General features: G+C 35.2%; 1 protein-coding gene across 1 annotated transcript in view; it reads right to left on the bottom strand.

Moving 5' to 3' along the window:
• BNC2 (basonuclin 2) overlaps nucleotides 1-15,000 on the bottom strand; it is a 342,980-nt gene that overhangs the window by 230,734 nt on the left and 97,246 nt on the right. The gene's annotated exons all lie outside the window — the stretch shown is intronic.

Here is a 15,000-nt window from a genome sequence, read left to right as displayed (position 1 = left end):
TTTCATGTAAATAAAAAGATCACTTCTACAGCATGCTTCCCTGTGTGACAAAGATCACGTACTACAAAAGGACGTTTGTGTGTCCTGTTTGGAAATGACAACCGTTGCATTCAGTTTAGTATATGGGAAATTTCTTTCATCCAGGATGGTACTGCTCACTTTACAATATCATGTTAAATTCTAATAGTGGTTTAATTATTTGAACACCAATGGAAATCCCATAAGGAGTTCAAATCTTTCCTGAGTGTTTGGTGACTGATGGGAGAACACAATTTGTGTAACTAACATAAAAATAAAACAAATGAAAGTGATGTAAATAACTGGAGTTTCAGCTGGTATCAAAGATAATAAATCAGGAAGAACGGAGACTAATTAAGCAGGATATTCAAAATAGTTAAATTGCCCACAAAAGAAGAATGAAGTATATACATACCTGAACATTTATTATTGAAAATGCACAAATAACTACAAAATAATTTCCAGTAGACAGCTCTATGTGATCATATGGTTTCACTTGACTTCTTATATGTAACAGAAAAAGCAACATGTATGTCATGTATTGTGAAGGAACTTTTAAAAGAAGTTGGGCATTGCACAATCAATTTAAGCAAAAAATTGTAAGAGTTATATTAACAGTATAGCTGAACTTGCCTCAGTAAGAGTCCTTGTCTCAGATGAAAAACAAATAGCTTTGCAATTTGCAAGTTATCTCTCCAAATCTGAGCCTGGCCTTTTGAAGTTACATTACTTTAGTAATACAACAAACAAGTGTGGACTGTTAGTTACAAGACAAAAGAATGACAACATTTTTGCTGTAAAATAGATTGATAAATGTGCATTACCCCAAACAGAAACGAGATTTTTCACTGTATGTTTCTGCAGCTATGACAAAGGTGTGCCGCTTTTTGTGGCTGTGGCTATGGCTGTAAATATTTCAATAAAGCAACAACAGAGTTTAAAGAATTGCATTTTCCTATTTGCTTTTAAAACATCCTTTAGCTATTTCAGTGTTTTCAAGCTACACAGAAGGAACACATACGGCTTTGGCCACAAGAATTTCTAAAAGACTTTAAATGTTCCTCTTTCTCAGGTGCTGAAATAAGCCCTTAAAACATAATAAAAGCCCCAAAAGGCAACTATGATGAAAAAATAAAATATCAGTCATTCTCACTGTTATACCTTCACACAAAAAAACACCCTCTGAACTGAATGAGACCACCGGTCATACCTGTATCAGCAGAATGATAACTCCAGAGCACTTCGCTGACAAGAAACGACTTCACATTCGAAGCACTTGTTGGTGAGAAGTGGGTAAGGTTTTCTTTTAAAACAAACCCCAAACTTTAGTCCTATAATTTTTTTCAAGTAACAAGTACTGTAGCAGAAGCATCCTCAAGAAACAAAGGGCACAGTGATCTAGCTAATAGCGTTGTGGTGACCTTTGAGACACCAACTAGTCTGTCAAGCACCATCTGTGATATGTACAGCATAGTTAAGATGAGGATTATTAACTGGCCTAGAAACTGAAGAGCCATTTCATTCTTAAAAAGAATATGAACTGAATTCACTGAACTTGTACAGCTTCGGCTTCTGAGTGCCGCCAGTTATGAAAACCTTCTACTTCACAGGATAGGATCCAAGGATTATGTTGAATATATGGCACCTCTCATCTTAAATTCATCCTGAGTTTTGGAAAACTAAAATCAAAGCAGCACTGTACCACAAATCACCTTTACTATCAGCAAGACCACCTCTGCCACTGACAGAGATCATAGATACAGTAAAGTTCCTAGAAAACACAGGACTACTGCCTAATGGAAATGAAAGACATACATTAAAAAAGGCTCAGCTTTTCCTAAAAATATTAGTTCTACTTGGTGTAGGATATGCAGCACCAGCATCCTGATTCAGCATCCTCAGATTTTAATCATGCAAGCCCCTTCACATTGCTGGATGAGAGTAGAAATGACAGCAAATAATGGGTCAGAAGAACTACTTGCTGCTAAACTGGAAAGCTCCTTTCCTTACTGCCTACAGTAGAACAGCCCATTAAGAGTTGCTTTTTGATTAAAAACAAGTAAGTAATTTCAAATATGGCAAAGTGACATGTTTTAACTTGACATTTTGTTAGAGGATGAGTACCCTGCAAAGCTCATAAAAGAGTGAAGAGATTCAGTGGAACATTAAGATTTACTATATATACTCAATGCCACTGTCACTCCTGTGCAAAACACGTCAACCCGGAAATATCTGACTCAACAGCCCTAAGGTTATTTAGAATAGAAAGTGAGATTTTCACATGCTTCACTTTGATGCCATGAGAGCAGCTGCATTAAGTTCTCTCAGTGGTTTTCAAAACCCAAATAAAATGCTTGCTCTGTGTTTTAAAAGTTACTGTGCAAATGTGTGCCACCCACCCAGTCTGTAATAGCTTACATTCACCATTTTCAGAAAAGATAAACACAGCAGAGAAGGAAATGATAATATAAAAACAGCTTGGCACGTGAAATGAGGAAAAGCATTGTAGACTTATCTGGCAAGACAAAGCACACAAATGTTATTTTGTGAAATTAATAGCATCTGAAATTACACTCCCATCCCAGTACTCTTCCCCCAACCTCATGCCCAAATTAAAGGTATTTTATCTAATTCCCAGTTCAGAGGTTGCTGAAAGTGGTAAGTCACAGCTGTGTTGACACTGAACTTCTTGAACACAGAATACCAACGTCACACTGACACACTTTGCAGATGCTTCGTTACAAGCAGCACCAGACACTTGATTTGAAATACCTAACCTAGCTGTAAAACAAACTGTTAATCTACAGCCTCTTCTCCAGTTAAAGTCGTCTTTACAGTTCTGGAAACACACCAACACCTTACTGTGTTTATGCTAAACTTATCTGCATTTTGATTGGAATTTGACAGTGACCAGTGGTTCAACTTAATGGTACCTCTGACACTGCTGAGAACAGGCCCCACTTACCCATCGTTTTAACTAGATGCTCTTTTTGTTCCCAGAGAAATCTATAACATAGTGACCTTCAGTTTAAAATGCAAACTAATTAACTATCCTTTCTGTTGAAAAATGTTGATATACTGTTGATATCTGACTTGCCTGGAGAACTTCAATTATGAACAGACAGTTTTCCTTGCAACACAATAGACAAAGCACTGGACATCAAATTCTGCACACAGCTAAATAATGCTTCTTTATAGCAGATATCAGTATTTGCTTTGTCACACTTTGTTTCAGAAAATTGTATTCTCAAAGCACTCTTCTTCAGTCAACAAAATTACAACGACCTATGTAGGTGAGTATACTGTAATTGACTAGAATGGAAATTACAGCACTGCTGCAACATCTGCACAATAACTTCACTTCTGAAGACTGCAAGCATTTCATCCAGTTCCTGATAAACCATTTAAAATTTGTGCTGGAGCTAGAAGCATTGGCTTCAACAACTTGCAAAAATGAATGACAAAATTTAGTACTTTAATCATAAGTTTAATAATTACAGCAACGTCTGAGGTTTTACCTTCACAAAGACAGATACTTTCTAGAATACAGCTAACACCACAATGCTGACTTCTGCCTCATGTTCTGAGTAGTTTTATGATAGTCAGTGACTATCATATGTAAAACTTACTGCAAAGCTCTAGCAGCACTATGTTTCTTACAGAGCTGACCAGCAGCCATATTTCACCCCAACTAGGAAGCAGGGACCATGTTTCTCTTAACTGTATTACAATAAGCCGACTCAAAAGCCTACACTGCAACTCAGCTAGCATTTTTTAAATCTTTGTTTTTTAAAATATTTTAAACTATGGGGGTTTGTATGCTCTTGGGGCCAGGGATGCCTACATTTCTAGATGGCAATTTCCGTATCTGCATTACAGTAGTAGAAGAAAAAATATCCTGAATTCCAACCTAGAGAACATAATGGATAAGAGCAATATATGTATTAAAAAAAAAGAACATATTTTATTTGGTACCATGGAACCAGTGACAGTTTTGCAGTTTGTTACAGTGAGTCTCAGAAAGCATAAACGGTTTAACAATGGATATTATTCGTAATTCAAAATGAGACTTCTTATCAATCAATTACATACTTAAAAATATAAAGAGAAGCTATGTACACTAGATGATACCTGAAATGATTACAGACAATATTGCAAAAATCTATTCAGAGTAGGTAAAGTAAGATACAGGTATTTTTAAAGATGAAATTATTTGGAACTCAGATCATTTTAAGGACTGCAGAGTTAGCTTCAAGGGAAATACTTTTCAAATGGACTACTACTATGATTTTCTATAGATATGTCCAGACTCTGTATTACGGTGGTTGCATAGATACATTATTCATGTACTTGATTCATTAAAAAATTATTTACAAGGATGCTGTATTATTGTAATGTGGAGTTTTTGCATGGAGGCTGGGGTGCATTATGACTTTAATTCAAAGGAGGAAGAGAAAGGATTACAGGATTCATAAAAAGCATGTAGACGAGATTCAGACTGGCACACAGTGTGTGATAAAAATCAAATATGGAACATAATGGGACATATGGAAACATATCTTTTGTGCAGGGAAGGATGAATCACAAGTTCACAGCTGGAATTTATGTGGATCCTTATTTAGTGGAGCATCTGTAGCCACTGTTTAGCTACATTCCCACATCAACAACAAAACGGTGCCACAGAAGAGAACACATGCATCAAGCTCCAGCTGGTATCTGCGCCCACCACTCCTTTCTTTTCCCTGAAGCCACATTTAGTCAGTTTTCTTTTTACAGTTTGTGGGTGCATAAACATGCATATGCAAGTCAATGGATAGAATCAAAATGGCACACCTGACCACTGCTGAATTCTGGAAGGGATGGGGATGTGGTACAGAAGGGATAGGTTCAGAAAAAAAACCAGTCATTTAAAATCAGTCTCATGTCTATAGCTTCACTTTATGCATATTACATATTTACGTACTTCAAGTACTTTACATGTTAGAAAAGTTCTATTTCAATTTGGTATCATTGAAAAAGGCTTTTAAAAATGCAAATTGAAAAATCATAGAAAACATGATTTATATAGGTCTATTTGGAGAAAACCAAATTTCAACTTCATAATTATAAAACTGCATATACATTGAATTGCTTTAACAGTTTCAGACCTGACTTTTAGCTTCCCAACATTAGCAAAAAGCAAAATAAGAATGTGGACAAAGACATCATTTCATGTCTAAGCAACTTTCATGCAAAAGATACATAAATACCAACTAAAGATGTTTAAAGTGGGATTAGTTTTGTTTTGGGGATTTGTGATGTTGTTTTACTTTTAAAGATCATTGCTGACTATGCTATGAGTTAAATAATTTCCTTCCACTGCCTTCTGAAAGATTTCCATAATGAAGATATAGATTAATGAAATATACATGTTTATGCAAGGATAAAATTGTATTTCAAAGTAAAAATATGCCCAGCACTGAGTTATCAGAGGATTATTTTGTTTAAACAGCTAGCATATACCAGTCTTTCTTAAATGTGTAATTAAAATTTTGAAGAACCTAGATTTTAACGGTCATACTTCTACAAATACTGCATAATTTGAAACTAGTATACAATGCTCTAAAATTTGGGGAGGGAATTAGAGCATTACTTCTACAATTATTTCTTCACTTAATATGTATTTTAGATGTGCTCCATCATGGAACAAGCAAAACACAAATTACCTCTTCCTGAGGAAAGACTGTAGGAAATGCCCCCAGACCAGTTCTGTGATTATAGACTATATTTGTATTGATTCCAGTGAGACCAGGACTACACACTTAAAATAAAAATTTTCTAGTGTTGTAAAGTATTCTTTTTCCACAGAAACCTTTTCAGCAGAAGAGCCTGAGATACCTTGGTTTTGACCTGTAATCGTGTACTGACAGGCTGACTACCTCAAACAAGCTTTCACAATGAAAAAAATAGATATACTTCTAAATAAACTGTCAGGTAAGTCTGATGATGTAGGAAAATTCACTAACTGTTTTTACTGTTGTCTGAACATTTTTCCATGTTTTTGGTTGTGTTCTGAAACCCGGCTTTTACTTCTCTCCTTAGACAATCAGATTGAGAAGCCACTAATGAAACTACCCTCATTAATAAGAAGATACAACAGTATGTATCTACTTCAATTTTTCCTCAATTTTTAAGGAAAAGAAAACAAAAAAGGCCATTTACAGTAAGTGCTATGCCAAAACTGCAGGGGTAGCATTTTCCTTGGAATGAAAATTCACTTATCATGAGGGAGATTCTACATTTGTCAAGTTCTTGTAATAACTTATCTTTGAATTGCTAAATGCTAATTTAATATTACAGCTTATGCAACCAATTTCTTTTTTTTTAATATTTAAGGGAAGACAGTGTCTTCAGGATGCTCTACCAAAAGGTAAAAAAAATACACGCTTTCAAGTGAATTAAAATGTTTCAGTTGTCTTTCTCATTTATCCCTGCAGAGAAAAATCAACATCTCAGTAGATTCCAGAGCAATATTTCAGGAGGTCTTGCAAAATAGTGTAATAATATTCTATTTAGATTACTTTGTCTTTTGTGTTTAAAATGATTTTGTGTTCTAGGAAAGAGAGAAGCAAAGTGGGAAGAAACTGGAAATTACACATGGCACAAGACAAACAGTCAGCCATATACATTTCTTAATGTAAAACAGTGTTTACTATTCAGCTATCACTATTCTAGTAGAAATCCAACATTTTTTTAGAAGTAGAACAATGATAAGAAAATGTAATAAGTAAAATCTATGATAATGAGATCCCATGTCAGACAGACAGATGCCATACCTTATTTCTATACATGAACAAAAACATATATGGTGAGCTCAGGTTTTTTTTCTAGCAGAAATGAAGTGATTGATAGCCTCCAGGATAAAATTTATTTTCCTTTAACAATCTGATCATTTTTCTCATTCCCTCTCTCTCTCCCCCCCCGCCCTGAAATGAACTTTAGCATTGCATTAACAATGGACTGGTGGATAGGAGGATCTATTAAAATGAGTAACTCACTGCGTAAGGTACTTTTCTTGCAGTATGCTCCATCTGCATGAAGCCAATGTTTTGGTGTGCTGTCTGCTGCTGTAACCAGTTCTCTCCCAGATATCAATGAAGCTGTGCATACATTTTATTTTTTTATGCAAATTATGGCTTTGGAGAGGTCATGCCTCAACACCACTGAATTAATAAGGAGCCAATCTGTGATATAAAGAACGTATTTATAATCATCAATCACCTCTCAGATTATTACATTGTTTGCAGAACATTACAAAAACCGTTAAGTATCAGGCATTTCTTCATGGCATTCTGCATATAGATGCAGCAAAGCATATGAATAAATCTATTTTGGGGGAAGCTTGTATAGAGAGCACTTTTCCTGCTATCTTTAAGGACACCAGCAGTTAAAGAGTGAGCTGTTTCATAAAACTGTTTGTACACCGATGTTTGAGTTATACTTGAGGGACATGGTAATTTAGAAAACAGAATTTTGTTTAAGGTTTTGAATGCTAAAAAAACCCACCACAAACCCTGATAAAACTCCATAAATAAATTACATTATATTTAATCTTGAACCAAAAATAGAATCCTTACAATTTGTAGCACAAATCATAAAGTTCTTATACAGCTGTTACGTTTTTCCTGGTTTAGAAACAGCAAGCCAGAAGTTGTTTTTGCTTTTCATACCTGCTTTCCACAACCCCTTCTTCTGTGCATTCTAATTTAAAAGAAAAACTAATATTAGATAAAGCAACACATAATTTGACAGCCTACCAGTTAAATTCTGACAGGGTCAATAAAATGAGAGCTTGCAGGAGTCCCAGATGAGGAACACTTTCATGAATGCCTCCATTGTGTAAACTCTCCGTATATCCTGCCTGCAAATGACAGTCATATGCCACCAGCTGCAGGAGGCATTCCAGCAATGTCAACTGCTGTGGGGCATTAAGGCAGGGTAGATGAGTTGGTACTTCTTTATATTTTTCCCTGGCTAGAGCGAGGGCTGTCACGCTTAACTCATTTAAGTGTTATTTTTCTAGACTGTGGTGTTTATTTAGAAATGTAAGAAAATATATAATTAAAACCTTCCTAATGGAGCTCCTCATTTTAATAGTAGATTTATTATATAAAGCCAGCTGGAAGTAATTATTTTTTTCCTTGCATACACTTCATTAGTTTGTACCTCCCTCCTCCCCAAGACATCTATTTCAGATGTTTTTATCAAATTTATGTATTTTAAAAAGTAAACTGTTCAGGGAAAAAACAGCCACTAAAAGTGACGGTAGGAAATGTGAAAACCCCAATGTCCACTACTGAGAAATACAGTTGCGGCCACTTCTGAGGAGGCTGTTTTCCTATAATGAACTCCATTTTACAGATTGCCATGAAATTTAAGTTTTAGAGAATTCCTGCTAGAAAAAAAAAAAATACTTGGCACATTTTTAATGAAGAACTAAGTCAGGACACAGTGATACAGGTCTGTGGTATTAATTGTTTTTAAATAACTCACTGATGTCCGAGCTGATTATTTTTTGTCTACTAAGTCTGTGTAGAAAAAAAAATGTTCAAGCATTCTGTGAGTTTAATTTTCCCATTTTTCTTGATATTTATTTTGTCAAATAAACACAAAGCTCACATTTGAGATATAGGAATACAAATATACTGAGGGCTCCTTTTTAAATATTAGCAATGCCTTGGTTAAGAAATTGTACAAAGCAGAGATCAAACTGAGATGCTTTTCAGCACCTTCCATGTGATAAGCCAGGGCATCACACATTTTTATCATGCTCTTGCATACAGACGCACTGAAATACAAAACACTGAACTCAGCACCTACATTCAGCCATCCTTGGAAGGGATGTTTCTCCTTTCTGCCCCTCATCTATTCCTGTAGTCCCTTATAATCAAGATTGTTTTAATTATTCAATTACTACCAAGAAGAGTTTTTCTTTTAATACATGTTCAGACATATATACAGAGCAAAAGAAAAAAAAAAACTGTAGGGAAAGAAAAATGAGGAAAGGCATAAATAAATAAAGGATATCAATAATGATCTATCATAAAATGACATTTTGCCGTTGTACTTCCGCAGGAGCTGTAACATCTCACAAGACATCCCTCTGAAAGCAGCAATAAAACTGCAGTACAGTACACAAGGTCTTGTATTCTGTGCAGGCAAAGGGCAATGAATATGCTAAAAGGAATCAATCTGCATAAAAAGATCTGACAATAACATCTTCAGGTTGGTTTGGGTTTTTATATTTTTTTTTTATTAATGAGAAAACAAAAAAGATAGAACACTTTGGGAAGTCAAATTTTTATGTGAACTAGAATAATTCCTTTCAAAATGCTAGTTTATTGATTAAATTATCTTTTTCCTACTGTGTTGCTACTTTTCCTATGGAAAAGTTGGCAGTTCCAGTTAGCAAGGAGTCTTGTAAACACTTCTCTTCCAATTTAGTTTCATGTTGAATTACACTGCCCAAATTTCATTTTGAGATTTCTGGTTCAAAAAATTCAAACCTTCAGAGGCAAACTGGAAGCAACCATAATTTTGCACTGGCTTCCAGGGTAACCCACAAAAACCTGAGCTTTCAGTAACTTACACATAAAATCATACACAGGCCCATAATGTCTAAAAGCTCAGGCTTGACCAGAGACTTTAACAGAGAACCTGGTTTAATTTCTGGATTGTGACAAAACAGGAAGCCAGGTTTACATTTCTTTAAGAAAGTGCAATACCTAACCTTTTTTTTTTTTTTTTTAAATGATGTTCATCTCCTTAGCGTCTAAATAATAGAAAAGACTAAAATACACAAGAGCAACTTCTTTACCACTGTAGAATCTTGTCTTGCAAAATACCAGCACATTTAGCTTCATAAAAGTTACACACATACAGAAGGCTTACAGAATTGAGCTCCCAGTTACAGCTCACTCTGAAGGCTAATACACTGCTATCTGTAATTCTGTGCCTAAACTATATGCTGTCCTTGATGCATGACAGGGCCTCCAATGACACGAATGGAAAACACATGCTCAGATCATGGTGAGGATATGATCCTTTATATTCTATTTTCCTCTCACTGGTACACACCAAATGTTGAATTGTTCCTATGAAAAGAACTACACTGTATGATATTTTCATTCAAACTGCTCAAAGGCAGAAGTATTGCATTTTAAAGTTATCGATCTTTAAGAAATACACTATGGGACACATGGAAAAAATACACAGGCAGAGAATTGGGTAATCTATCTCCTTCCCTGGAATTCTGGTTAAATAAAGTTTAAAAAGAACCACCACAAATAGACAAATTGTGTTCCTCAGGTGTGTCTCACTGTTCCCCAAGTTGTTAAAAATTACTGAGAAAAAGAATTAAAGCTTTTTTCAACATTAGTCACAGTAGGTATCACAAAAAACCAGAGACATTTACCATGCCACTCAATTTTTTCTAGAAGGGGCATATTCCAAAATGCACAGGTAGGCAGACTGCAGCACCGATCTCTACTGATGTGTTTGTGTTGTGGTCCATTTCCAAATAAACATCATCTCAAGTATCACAGTAAGTTTACCTGCCAGTGACAGTACATTTCAGCTTTAATGACAGCCCCAGTGTAAATTTTCTCACTTTCCATAAAGCTTCTTAAAGTATCACTTATTATTCACTTTATAAGAAAAGCTTGCTGACTTCTGTGTTGTGCATGGGAGGGAATGGCAGGATCGTAATCGTGTCATTTCCTCTTCTGAACTCCCATGCTCTGTAAGTGGCAGATGACACTCTCCTCTTTCCTTTGCACAAGTCCACAGATACGCATCATCAGCAGAGAATGGGGATGCAATGGCTTCCCGAGAGAGTCAGAATAGCATCAATGGTACGTTGTTGGCAAGTTCACACTGATCAAAGCAATTCTGAGATGCCCACCCTCCCACCCCCCAAAAGACATGGCCTCTCTATGACAAAATGCTGTGTGACACAGCCGTACAAGTGGCACTATTTTCTTTGTCAGTGAAGGAAAATCATTTAGAAAACAGTTGTCAAGTATTGCAGTAAGGGAAAGAAGGCATTAGGGCATTACTATAATGAGTGGGGTAAGCAGTAACAAAGCAACAGATGCCTGTCCATAGGTTGATGTACAGTCTCTTATTTTGGAGATTTGTTACACAGACTGATGTTAAGCTACAGAATGCATTTTGCCTCATTGAAAAACTGTATATAAATACACAGACTTTCATTTAATAAAACTGCTGTTTAAGTTTACCCCTTTCTATAAGAAGGCTGGGCAAAAAATAAAATCCCTTTAATTACAGTTTATCTAGATGCTGAAATTTTGTCATTATGCTCTCTTAATTATAGTAAAAAGCTGCATTAGTGATTCTCTTTCTGAACTAAAAGATTAAGAGACAGCAACAATGGAATTCTCCCTTTCTCCCTCTTCTCTGTTTCAGCCTTCTCTTTCCTGAGCCAGTATGATTCATCACCTCCTGGGTATACTAGGAGCCCCAAGTTTGGAAATTCTTCTAAACTGCGAAGAACCATTAGTTTACAAGGCAAATCCTTTTACAAAAGCACATGCACTATTGCTTGAGAAAAATAACTGAGCAAAGACAGCTATACACAGCATATGTTTTGAGCATTTCTAGAAAAAAAAGTAAAAGCTCTTTAAAGCTTTTGTTTCTGATCGTACTTTATGACGGCAGTTCAGTGAACAGAGTGTTCCTTTGCAATCAGCACAGTGTCACAATGACCTGGCAAATGCGAATGCTTTCACTATCACTACAGTCCCTGCAATCTTGCCTCAGCTGTGACCCATTCACTTTTGCCCCAACTTCACTAAGATGCCTTACTCAGCATCTAATTAGTTAGGGAAGATTTGCCTTGGCTCTTAACACTGACATAAGAGCAGGCGACTCTGCTGCTGTTATATACCAAATCTGTTCTGTCACTACATTAATCAAATCCCCATAAAACTTACATGAATAAGTAACTACTAAAATACAAAGTAGAAAAAAAGAAAATAGAAAAAAACTATACATTTTTAAATGTTAAACACTAGTGCTTATTGCACAATATATTTGAGTATAAGCTTTAATATATGTTTCAATGCTTCATGCATCTTTTACAGTTTTGTGCATAAATATCTCAAAGTTAAGCAAAGATCTGACAGTGTTCTTAGCACATCATCAACTAAAATATACAATGGCACAACTATGTTCAAACATTGTGTGTATATATGTGCGAGATCAATATGTATAGCGAGGAACGGGAAACATTTTGCTATGTTTTAGCTCTCCTGCAAATACTGAACACAGTAAGAGAAGCTACTGAGAGGGGTTTTTTTATTTTTAATTATGTATCATGCACATAGCCATGTATCTATCACTGCATGTACTTGTATGTCTAGTGCTATATGCCATACAAAACATCCTGTGCTTTTGTCACATAGATATTTTCTAATGCCTCTATTCTGAAGCGCATCAGAAGCAGCACAAAATTCTCAATGCAAATATTTTTAATTTGCTAAAGGGACATGAACCATTACAGGTCTAAACTATGCTTTACCAAACTACCCAACAAAATTAAAGCAAGTGTCTGAAATGAGACAATGTAACCTGATAAAGCTTCTGAATTCATACTAGCACATGAACTTATTCATGAACAACAAAAAAAACACCTGGGGTCAGCTCATCTTTAAAATGGTGTGATAAAAATATATATATTAAATAAAATTATTATGTTTGCTGACACTTACTGACAAAGGTGATTGTTAACTACCATAAACTACAAAATGCATTTTACCATTGTTAATCTTCCTCCCAAAATGTTCATAGTAAATCAAGGTATGGAATTATATAGCTGCTGTCGAATTAAGTTTGAACTCTTTTTGCATGTACACCTATATTAAAAGAATAGTTATATGCTACAGTAAAACAGTTAAATACTTAATAAATGTTAAAATTGCATACAACCTCTATGACCAGCAACCCAGGAGCATTTAAAAAGCTTTCACTTTCAATCCAATAGACATTACACTACGCTCCTATTTTTAAGTACTGGTTCAATAAACAGTTTATGTGCCTATGTCTACATCAATGTTAGGAACTATCAGATTGAAGAATACAAGTGCAGCTCAAAACAGGCAGTGCACATTGTATACAGTTTAATATTTCTAGCAATATTAATGCATACCCCACGTATTTTAAGTATTATTTAGTTTTCCTTGGAATAAGCATGCATTTATGCAAGGAAAAAAAGTTGAATTTACTGTACCATATCTCTCGTGAACAGACGCGTCTATATTAATATACATCATTGATTTAATTTTTAGTTTTCTTGGCTTCCCGCTCACCTATCTAGAAGTGATTTCTCTGGTGATAACTAACACATCATGCTAATGAGAGAATCTAATGTACAATAGAGAAATGTCACTACTAATAATATTTGCATGAAGTTAAATAAAGCAACTGTAAGAGAATGTCAGACAGTTGTTCTTTAATAAGATACAGTTACACAATGAAATTATGTTGTTAATTTTGTTACCTCATTGAGTGAATCCTAAATTACTATATAATGACGCACAGATCCATTTATAATTCTGATATACTGCCTTTTCACTCTCACATTGAAAAAAATGTCTGGAAAGGCTATTACCTTTTTATCTGAAACGGATTAAACATGCTTCTTTCTTAACAAAAAAGGTACATGGCTCTGGCATTTTGTGTCACTGTGGGTTACAGCCATTTCTCTTACGGTCTCATTTCTGAAACGACTTAAAAGTATTTTAGAACATTACAGCCCTTAAGGTAACTGGATGAAGAAAAATGACATTTCTTATTCTGACAAATGCACAAAACATTTATGAAAGCAGACAATCACAAAAGTCTGCTTTTTTTAATCAATCAAATCCAGACCTTCTTTTCTGTTGTTAACAACTCCTTGCCAGAACTAGAATGGGCAGTGGGTGCCCTGGACTAAACCAGATGAGCATGGAAGAGAAGCCAAGGGTTTCTGCTCATTCTCGACCTGTCACTGATCAAAGTGACCCAAAGAAGCACTCCTTTTTAAAAGTTAAGATTTATGCCCTCTGAGGTTATCAGACATTCTTCTGTATACAGAATGGGATGACCCCTTTCAAGTGAACCACACACTTTTACATGGACAAAAGGTGCATAGGCAAAACAATGCAGTCAAGTGGCCATGTCATAAACTTCTCACAGGTAATTTAGGAGACTATTCCTCTTCTCCTCTCACCCCACCAAAATCTAAATTTGCTCTGGAATGTGGAGATGCCATTTTCTTGTGCTCCCATTCTCTAAGAAAATAATCCAAAAATAAATGCCATCATACTTGCTATTAATAGCCCAAATCTGTACAATCAATCCTAATTTTTCTAAGACACATACAGTTCTTTGTCATAATGAAGTAGGTTTTCCTTTTATTCCGAGAAAAGTTATTCATTCCTACAGTATGCAAATAGCAGTGCAGTATGAGTTGAGAGGTAAGAGGAGGGAGGGATTGCAAGGTTTTGTTTTGTTCTAAATCATTCTTCTTGCCATGCTTCAGTCTTTGTACTAAAAACCTGCTTGAGATTAAGTTACAACTCCAAGGAAAAGTGATGGGGCTTGCGATTTGTTTGCTTCTAAAAAACATGTGGAAAGCCAGCATTATACTTAGAAATCTAAAAAAGAAATGTCTCTAGAATTGCTATGTATAGCTGGAAAAGTTTCATTAAACAGTTCTTTCAAACCATGCCAAACTTTGCTTGCAAGTTATATAGATTTCGTAACTTCATGTTATTTGTACTCCTGAAAACAATTTTTCTTAAAGCATAGGAAAAATTTTAAAAATACTTACACTTCCAGAAGATGGATTGAAAATACTTAACTAACAAATGGATGAAAATAGGTAACAGAAAACAATATTCAAAATTTTAGTGATTTAGAAAGAAACATTGGCACTTAGAC

The sequence above is a fragment of the Harpia harpyja genome, chromosome Z (genome assembly GCF_026419915.1).
Source record: "Harpia harpyja isolate bHarHar1 chromosome Z, bHarHar1 primary haplotype, whole genome shotgun sequence".
NCBI classification, from domain to species: Eukaryota; Metazoa; Chordata; class Aves; order Accipitriformes; family Accipitridae; genus Harpia; species Harpia harpyja.
This window is presented reverse-complemented; position numbering and strand designations above follow the sequence as displayed.